We start from the raw sequence: 10,000 nt of genomic DNA on the forward strand, positions 1-10,000 counted from the left end.
TTGAGATTCTGTTGAAGTTTCCAAGTCGCCGGTCTTCGACTTATGCAAGAGGGTTGTACAGCACTTGAGGTCTCCAAAACGAAATTTCCCCCAAAATTAACTTAAATTAAAAAAGAATAAGAACTCTTCAGAAGTTTAACTTAGATGTGAAATGAAAAAAAATCCTCAATAACAGCCAACCTCAGAGGTTAGATAGAAGCTTATCTTAAAGTCGTAAAAGAAATAAAGAAATAAAAAAGGGGAATCCCAAGTGACAACCTTAGAAATTCAAAATTCAAAAACCCCAGAACCTAAACCTAAAAGGGCTTAAAAACAAAGGAACCCAAGGAACCAAGGGTGACAAAGGTCCTTAGGAATAGAACTTAAAGAAATGAAAAGGGGAAAAATAAAAAAGGACACTAGCAAACTAACCTCAGAGGCAAAAATTAACCGAAAAAAGGACCCTCCCCCAGCAATCGAACCTCAAAACCAAAAAGGAAATAAAAAGGACTCCAAGCAAAGCAATTTCAGAAGAGGCACAAAGGAAAGGAAAAAAAGGACCCCCAGCAACCAACCTCATAGGTATAAAGGACAAAGACCCCAGCAACTAAAACCGAAGAGGTAAAATTACCAGCAAGCGACCCACAAAGCCTCAAGACGTGAACTCTGAAGGCCCCAGAGGTTCTTGAACCATCAGCGGACTTCGGCCACTCCACAACTCCTCCTCCACCTCTTCCGCCTCCTCCTCCTCAGTTGGAGTGCCAGAGCCTAAGTCTTACAGGACCTCGTCAAGGAGGACTTCCTGGTCTATTCGAAGTTCTTCGTGGACTCGAAGTTCTTCGAGTTTTTGCCCATTCGCTTTAGTCATTGACTAAAGCTTCTGAAGCTAGTCTCTTTCATTTTGTTGGTACTATGTAACCAGTGGAGGATAGACAAAACTGTGTCGCTGACGTGGAATTAGAAAGTCTGGGTCTGACTGGAGGCAGGAGGGAGGGTGGAAGGCTAAGTGGAGAAGCGATCTTCCACCCATGAAATCTAGAAAACCCGGAATAAAATCCACTTAACCAATGATCACTATTATGGCAATACCGGACCTTTATTTACACTTATACACATGAACAGACAAAGTGTGGTCTATCCCTCAGGGATATTTAGCTAATTCAATGGGGGTATGGGAATGAACTATAGGAAAAAAGGGGTAATGTAATTGTGTGTTAGGTGTTTGTGATCGTAATGAGGAATTTTTGGTGGCTGTAGAGGATAAAGAGTTGGTAAGAACATTAAGAAATGACTGAAGAATATTAGGAAATGACTGAAGAATATTAGGAAATGACTGAAGATTTTCGGTCGACGGCCGTGCCACCCAGCCAACACGGGCGTTCACCTCTTGACTTACTTACTGCGAATCACAGCCCAAGTCCACCACTCTCCCCGGTAATACTCCCTTTCCTCCCCCGTCCCTTCCTCCAATAACCCCCTCCCAGCTCTCCCACCCCTCCCACCCCCTCCTTCTTCCTCCTCTCTTCTCCCCTTTTAGCTTCTTCTCTTTGTCTCTTTAGTCTAAGTCATCTGATGTCTGTTGTTTAAAGGAATGTCGGTTGTTGTCTTCTGTTCTCTGTACGGTTCTTCTACAGCCCTGTTTGTGATGTTGATATACCCTGGGTTGTCTTTTATTTAGTTTTTACTTTTGTTTCTCTCTCTCTCTCTCTCTCTCTCTCTTCGGCCACGTTTTCCCTCGGTTTCTATCGCAGACTTTTAACGATACTTTAATACATTTCATACATGATCTGTTCTATACTTACATACTTCAGCTACATAGAACTCCCTTCCTCTCTCTCTCTCTCTCTCTCTCTCTCTCTCTCTCTCTCTCTCTCTCTCTCTCTCTCTCTCTCTCTCTCTCTCGTCTCTTTTCTTAGCCGTCGCTCTTTCTCTTTTTGTTTCAGTCTCTATCACTGAACTTTCTTTTTCTCAAGAGTCAGTTCTGTGATATCGGTTATGTTGCTTCGAATTTCTGTTTCACCCAATTGAAGATACCACACACTTATCAGGATCGACATGCAATAGGCAAAGAAGAGAGAGAAAGAGAGAGAGAGAGAGAGAGAGAGAGAGGAGAGAAAGCCAGAGGGAGAAGGGGACAGTTATGGCAACGGTAGAGTGTTATTTCAGGTACAAGATCCGTTTTGTCTTATCGTCGGTGACATCATAAGGAAAAGGAACTTCGCCTTCTACGCGATTTTACCGTTCGGCCGCCTCGTCATAGGCTCGCTCTGGTCTTCAGGAAGTAAGACCACAAAAGGTGGACGAAGACTACCTTTTCCTACGTCGTCACAGAAAACTTTAGAATAAAAAGGAAAACTTATCTAGGAAAATCAAGTCATGGTTTAGGTTTGTTTTGATGACGTCTTAAAAGACTTTGGAACAAAATAGAAGAGTGAGATAGAGAATAAGGTCGATAAGTAGATCGAATGACTGTCGTTAATGGGATTAGAACCCTGGATTCTTCATTCACGAGGCAAAGACCGTACCACTTGGCTGACGCGGGTGTCAAATTCCAGTTGGCTTCTTTGAACGCTCTCAGCAGCCACGTGGTAGATATTTAGTCTTGTAAGTACATAATCTAAGGTTCGAATCCCATCACAGTCGGTCTTGTGTTCATAATTATCTAGATCCTGAGGATCATTCTAGAAATGTGTAACCTCCTGGTTTCATAGTCCTAGGAGTGCCCATGACAGCGGAGTCTTTGTGGTCTGGGAGTATCTGGGAGTGGGGGTGTCATGTTCATGCGTTCTCAAGCCTCACCGTGCAATCTGAACCCTCGATCAGGCTTCCGCATGATCGATCACATCGCCGTCACCTGGAAGTAAACAACGAAGAGTTCTTCGGGAGGTTTCGAAGTTTTAAGAGGGAAACCCCAATAGCTTCTTCGGGTACCCAAGGGGCGTTCAACCTTAAGCGAAGAAAGGAGGAGGGTGGGGGAGAGGCGGGTGGGGGGGAGGCGAACTGGCGTGCCTGCCGGACCGAACTAACGGGACGTAGCCTCGACCACCGCACGCCCCCTTCTCCCCCTCCCCCCCTCCTCTCACCATCTCCCTCCCTCCCCCCTCCCACCCCCTCCACTTCTCCTTTCGTAGTCTCCGGTGACCCTTGGCTGAAGTGGATTTTGAACTCTATGTGAAGAGGTGGATGACATCTTGCGCGTGGCTTACGCAAAGTGGATGAGATGGATGAGAGAGCATTGCACGTACACACACACACACACACACACACACACACACACACACACACACATACACACATATATATTTAAAGAAATGTACCACCCCGTACGTAAGGGAGATAGTGTCGTAACCCCTTCACACTACCACAATGGTGCCGCGGAGATTAATAAAATCGCCTGGCGGCAGCCTGGATATAAGGAAGTGTGGTACCCAGTATTGAAGGGGTTGATTAATATGCACAATTATTGCTTTCACTTCTAAGTACTACAGTGACGTCATGAAGGAAGTTGCGAGAGGTTCGTAGTTTTAGGTCGTAAACTTGCGACATGGATGAGTCCTTTACGACCTCGCAAAGTTATGAGCACCTTAAACTTACGAGGTAAAGAGATATAGCATAAGTACAAGACGCCCGGACACTGTAGTACATAGGAGTGACGCCACATGACCTGACACGGCATTGACCTCTGGAAGGAAAGGGAATTCACGTTTGCAAGAGGGAAAGGTCTTATGACTTGCTGTTGCGGTATGCGGAAGTCTGGTGAGTATACTACGCCAGGAGGCGCTGGTTACCTGCGGCCGAAGCCGTCACCTTTGCCCTTTCATGCGCTTTAGGGACTGTTGCGGTAGGTAACATAACAGTCACGGCTGGGAATCGGAGGATTGCGGGACTTGAATCCGCAACTTGGAAGATGCAAGGCCCGCAAGCTTTCGATTGTGTTAACAGCGTAAGAAGTCTAACACGAAAAAAAAAATCCTCGTGAAAGACTGAAGTAATCGTCTTCGCCTTCACCGTCACCATTGAGCAAGAGAACCCACCCAGATAGAGTCTGAAGAACCTTGGCTTTGACCTAACCTCGTTGTCTTCACCTTCATCGTCTTTGTCGCCGAGAATGAGAACGCTGTGATCTTGCCCCCCAAAGGCGTTTGGCACCTCTGAAGTCGGTGACCTCCCAAAGTAGTCGAAGAACCTATACTGACTTGAGTTCGGTCTCATCTTCGACAACGAACTTGAGAACCCAGAGGTCTTACCCCCGAAGTCACTTGGTATCTCCCGAAGACGCTTCGTATCTCTGAAGTCGGAGGAAGATCTCAACATTGACTAGGAACCTCGACATTAACTTCGTCGCCGCCTCCGTGAGCGTGTAAGAGGAGCCAGTGGAACCCAGAGATCGAGCTCCCGAAGTAGTCGAAGAATCTCAAGATTGACTTCGAATTCACCCCCAAAGACGTCTCCCGAAGACGTCTCACACCTCTGAAGTCGTCGGAGAACCTCAACATTGACTCCCAGTTCGTCTCATATCTCAAGGAACCTCGACATTGGCTTGAGTTCGACATTGACTTCGTCAGCGTGCAAAAGGAGTCAGTGATCTCCCTCCCGCGCCTCAGTGTCACGGTCGAGGTCAGCACATCGAACTCTCACGACCCGTCTCGTCAGTCGGGTTACGGTCCTGCGGTTGTGACGGTCTTGCGGTCGGGTCGGAGCGGAGGTTAAGCCCTATTCTGCGGTTAAACCGCCCCCCTTCCCCCTTCGTGCCTAAACCGATTAAAAAACCGTCCGTTATTCAACCAGAATGAAGTCTCCAAAGTTCTCACCGTACCGAAGATGGTGAGGTCAAGAACCTCTCTAGGGTGGGGTCGCCTAGGACGAGGACTAGACTCCTTCTAGAAGTCTCACGAGAAATATATATCCTTTCTAGGGACCTCACGGGCCTCACGAGGAAGGGGTTCTGCCTAGGGACCTCACGACAAGAGTTCTGTGTTGCGGAACTCTTCCGGGAGATGGCAGCACCTCCTGGTTTGGCTCTTTCGGTCCTGAAATATGGACCTTTTGAAAGGATCATTGCCCTTTGCAGAGCATCACATATACACATACATTTACATGTACGTATATATATACTTATACAAATGCATGTACATATATACTTATACATATGCATATACTTATACATATGCATATACTTATACTTATACGTATATACATGTACATATGTATACGTACTTATGGAGATATACATATAGGTTACACACATACTTATTATACGTACACACAGCAGGCTACATGTATACATACATACATACAACGGTAACCAGAATGAAAGTAATAGTATTACTCTGAAAGGATGGATGGAGGGTTCCAGGCAAATTATACATACATACATACATACATATATATATATATATATATATATATATATATATATATATATATATATATATATATAATAGAGAGAAATAGAAATACCACGGGTATTAGATTTTTTGTATATTTTTATATTTCGCAGTTTTTTATTGTCATTTTTCTGGGTAAACCATATATTGCAAAGACTAACAAACAGGGAACCCGCATGACGAATGCAGTTGCAGAGGTGGCAGGTGGTGGGGGTGGGGTGGGGGAAGGTTGCATGGTTCATGTGCTGCGCCGTAAGGTCAACAACATAAGACCATCTCTTTGCAGCTCGCTAACAAAGAATTCATCAACAAATTCACACCCGGTTCGGACTGATGGGAAATAAAAGGTAATATATATATGTGTGTGTGTGTGTGTGTGTGTATATATATATATATATATATATATATATATATATATATATATATATACACATACACACACATTATATATGATGTACTTGCAAGCATTATATGTATGTATATAAGTATGAGAGACTGATAGAGAAAGAGGCAGACGGTCGTTACCATTGAGTCACGGGCCAGTTAACGGTACAATCCATACCGGATCACCCACCCCCTCCCCACTCCCACCCACGCCCACCCCAACACCGTGACTCCCACTCCCAACCCCCCCCAACTCCCTCCACCATCCATGCCTTACGCCTTAGGCCTACGAGAAATATTCCGTCCTTCTCTGTCCTTCTACTCTTTCGGTCTCACTTACTAAGCTGAGGTCTGTCCGGGCGTGGTGGTGTTTTGAACAGGTAGATGAAAGGGGGAGAGGAGGAGGAAGAAGAAGAGGGAGGGAAGAAGAAAAAGAGGGAGGAGGAGGAGGAAGAAGAAGAAGAAGGAGAAGAGGAGGGAGGGGGAGAAGGAAGCATGAGACTGAGTAACACATTCTTAAATGATTCAGAGCCACAAGAACAGGTGCATTAACATGACATAGGCAACACAAATGGTTCAATTTCGTTGAGTAAAATCCACCGGCGGCAGGCAGGACAAGGGATGTAAAGTTTATGGTTGGACTGAAGTGTTGGAGTGTTATTTCAGCCCTGAAGTCGGACACCGGGACTTCAGGAAAGTTCTGTCATTCTTTATCTCTCCTCTGAGCCTCAATCGCTAATATATAAGGGTCTCCCCTTTCCTTCCCCCCCCTCTCCTCTCCCCTCTCCTTCCCGAAACCAAGAAAAAAAAAATGTTTTTGGAAGGGGAGGAAGTTGAAAGGAGTGAATGAACGTTATCAAAAAACAGAGATGAGAGAAGGGGGGGAGGGGTGTAAGGGGGGACAAAAGGTGTATATGTTAGGGAAGGTTACCTCATGGGTGGATGGGGGTGGTAAGCCTAGAAGACCCGGTGAAGGTTACATGACAAAAAAAAAAAATGACATGGCTGAGTAGATTGGCGGTCAGGCTTGGGTGAAACAAGGTAACGGTGAAGGGAGGGACGGAGGGAGGGGTGTTAGAGGGGTGTATGGCATGGTAAATGGGTGGTTTGGAAGATGGAAGAGAGTCGAGAGGGTGAGGAGTGGGAGGGGTCAATTACTCCCAGGATGGGAGGAAGATGAAAGGTCAAGAGTGGGGAGGCTATCATCTGAACGTGGGTGGATGACGCCTATTGGCTGCGTGGTTGTGCGCAGAGAGAAGTTACCGAGGAGAATAGTGTGGATGGTATGGGGTTCGGGGTGCGGATAGTATGACTATGGAAAGGGTTGATGAAGATAGAATAGTTATGAAGGATAGTTGTACGGATAGGTTAGTGTCCCAGGATAGTGTGGGTGAGGAGCGTTCTGTGAGTGGATAGTCTTCTGCGGTAAGGCCTTGTGTGGGTGGGTTTAGTTACTGGAATGTTTGTGTGGATAGAAACATCCACACGGAAGTAGTATGTAGATCCTTGGAGCTCAGAGATTACTGAAAAAAGTCCTTTGTAGGGAACGTCGATTTTTCAGAGCAGAGATGCCGGAAGGGTTTGGGATGGACTTTGTATTTATGGCCTTTTTCTGCGACTAAGGTTCAAAAGGTTCACTTTGAGATCCGCCAAAGGTCGCACGGATGAAGCGGAATGCAGTAATGGTACCTGGCTGGCGAGGTGTGTGTGTGTGTGTGTGTGTGTTTGTGTTTGTTGAATGCGTGGATGAAACCTATTGTTCTTTTTCGTGTTCCCTTTTACAATCGGTCATTCATGAATGACCAGATTCCGTTCATAGCAGTTGTCACTAAAGAAATAAATAAATAAAATAACAGAATACATGAAGAAAAAAAAAATAAACCTTCGTCACTTTAAGCGACCACTCAAAAGCACGAACCTTGACGATAAAATGACAAAAACAAAATGTCCTTAGCAGGACTCAACCTCCGTCCGACGACCTTCTGGTACCACTCGGGACCTCCTCCAGATGATCCTGAACCAGAAGAATCCAACATCAACTCCTCCAGAAGGTCACGGACAAGGAGAACCCAACGCCAACTCCTTCAGAAGGCCACGGACAAGGAGAACCCAACATCAACCCCTCCAGAAGGCCACGAAACCCAATCCTAACTCCTCCAGAAGGCCACGGACAAGGAGAACCCAACAGCAACTCCTCCAGAAGGCCACGGACAAGAAGAACCCAACACTACCTCCTCCAGAAGGCCACGGACAAAGAGAACCCAACACCACATCCTCCAGAAGGGCACGAACAAGAAGAACCCAACACCACATCCTCCGGAAGGCTACGAACAAGGAGAACCCAACACTAACTCCTCCAGAAGGCTATGGACAAGGAGAACCCAACAGCAACTCTTCCAGAAGGCTATGAACAAGGAGAACCCAACAGCAACTCTCCCAGAAGGCCACAAACACCTCAAGGACTTGGCGAAGTTCGCAGGTGGACTGTCAGGGTGCGCGTTTCGTGTTGATGTTTTGGTCCGCACGAGAGCGAGGATGTGGAGAGGTCACTGAACTTCTGACGGGGTGAGCGCATGGAGTCCTCTTACTCCTCCTCCAACTCCTCCTCGGGTATGCAGAGCGAGTGTCCTTCTTCGACCTTCCTCTCCTTCTGCCCCTCCGCCAGTCAACCGAACCCGCTTCCACGTGGGATAGTCATAGGTGTTATATACATCTACGAAGATCAAGCGTAATGTGATCATCGAATTATTTTCTTTTTCCCCCCCGGAATGTCGTCCCTCCCTTGCAGCTGGGAGCAGATGGCGTGGTTATGGAATAAAACGGGTGATATCAATCGTATGCTGTCGTTGTCAACAGAAACAGTCGATAAAAAGAATCTGATTGTATAAAAACATATTTTCTAGAGCGACGCACTTTGGACATGAGTATTTGTTAACTCAGGAAGAGATGTCTTCCTCATCCAGCGCTTGATAGAAGGTGACTGATTATGTAAGATGATGGAATATATAATGATAAAACCAAAACTATTCAATATGTGCATTGTTTTATCCAGTAAACCGACGCGATAGATTTAGGGAATTACTTAAGAAAACTGGCAAGACTTGAGGGTATCACATTATCTTTTGGGTAATCATAGGAGAAACGGTTGACAAAAACACTTTAAGAAACTGGAATAATTGAGTCTGTTAACTGTATGTGCGTTTAGTTGGGGGAATGTCACTAATTTGCGATTGAACGAAGTTAACTTTTCAACCCGGTAAAGTAAACGAAGAGACGAAAGGACCGTGAATCAACCAATCACGGTGGAGGAAGGCAAGGGACGAAGGACACGAGTTTTAACCAATTTCCGGGAAGGACGCGGGAGAGGAGAGGCAGAAGACCAAAAACCACACACAGACGTCAACATCTATTTGCAGCTATTGATCCAACCATCACGGCGAGTGTAAGTCAGGGGAGGTGGGGGAGAGATGGGAGGGCATTATTGCACTTTAGCAGGTTAAGTGTCATCGACCCTGTCGAACCTGTTGCCAACCAGAGGACGATCTCCGGGGGGAAGGTCGGGATTATTCTCCTTCCTTACGAACACCTGTGGGGTAGAACTCGGGTTCCTTACCTGCTGGGGATTCAGCGGTGACGGTGGCAGTGCCCTGGGGAACTGACATAGATCCTCAGGGGTGTAGTAAGGAAGGTCCTGTTGGGTCCTCTTGTAGGGAACAGTTCTTGTGCTGAGGCTATCAGCGATGGAAAGATGGTGCAAGGGTTTTTTTTATCTATTTCCCCCCTAACGTTAAGGCTACCCCTCTGAGTAACAGGTCCAAGGGGTCATCACACTGGGAGTACACTTGAGCGTCACCACATCATCATACGCACAAACACTTTAATTGAGGTTGATTTGAATGGGACTCGATTACAGTTTTGCGGAAAAAAAGGTTCCGTAGAAAAAAAAGGCGGGGTAACTTAATACCATCCACCTCAGGTTTTGCACACTTCACTTTTTTTTAATCAAACAAACACTCTCGAAACGCTGATGAGTATCCGTAGTGTCACTTCAGAAAGCAAAAGTGAAGCTTGAAAGTAAATTATCCAGAGTTGTCAAAGGGCTTTCTGTCTTCTAGTGGCCCTCTTAAGTAGAGTACAGGAGCGCGACACACGAACGTGCGTTCTCTCCTGCTGCCTGGGTCAGACTGATCCAGGATTAGGGGACCTTCGCTGAGCTTCCAGAGTTCCCTCCCCCACCACCGGCTCACCCG

At 46.2% G+C, this 10,000-nt stretch overlaps 1 protein-coding gene and 1 long non-coding RNA gene across 2 annotated transcripts in view; one reads left to right on the plus strand and one right to left on the minus strand.

Annotated features, from left to right (window-relative positions):
• LOC143041448 (uncharacterized) overlaps positions 1-10,000 on the plus strand; it is a 196,702-nt gene that overhangs the window by 57,624 nt on the left and 129,078 nt on the right. The gene's annotated exons all lie outside the window — the stretch shown is intronic.
• Positions 1-10,000, minus strand: part of LOC143041447 (uncharacterized) — a 62,040-nt gene that overhangs the window by 51,737 nt on the left and 303 nt on the right. The window contains exon 1 of the mRNA XM_076213330.1: positions 9,364-10,000. This exon is cut by the window's right edge and continues 303 nt beyond it. The gene's annotated coding sequence lies outside the window, so the exon portion shown is untranslated. The remainder of the gene's footprint in view (positions 1-9,363) is intronic.

Source organism: Oratosquilla oratoria, chromosome 31, assembly GCF_046742065.1.
Source record: "Oratosquilla oratoria isolate Oo_2021 chromosome 31, ASM4674206v1, whole genome shotgun sequence".
Taxonomy (NCBI): domain Eukaryota; kingdom Metazoa; phylum Arthropoda; class Malacostraca; order Stomatopoda; family Squillidae; genus Oratosquilla; species Oratosquilla oratoria.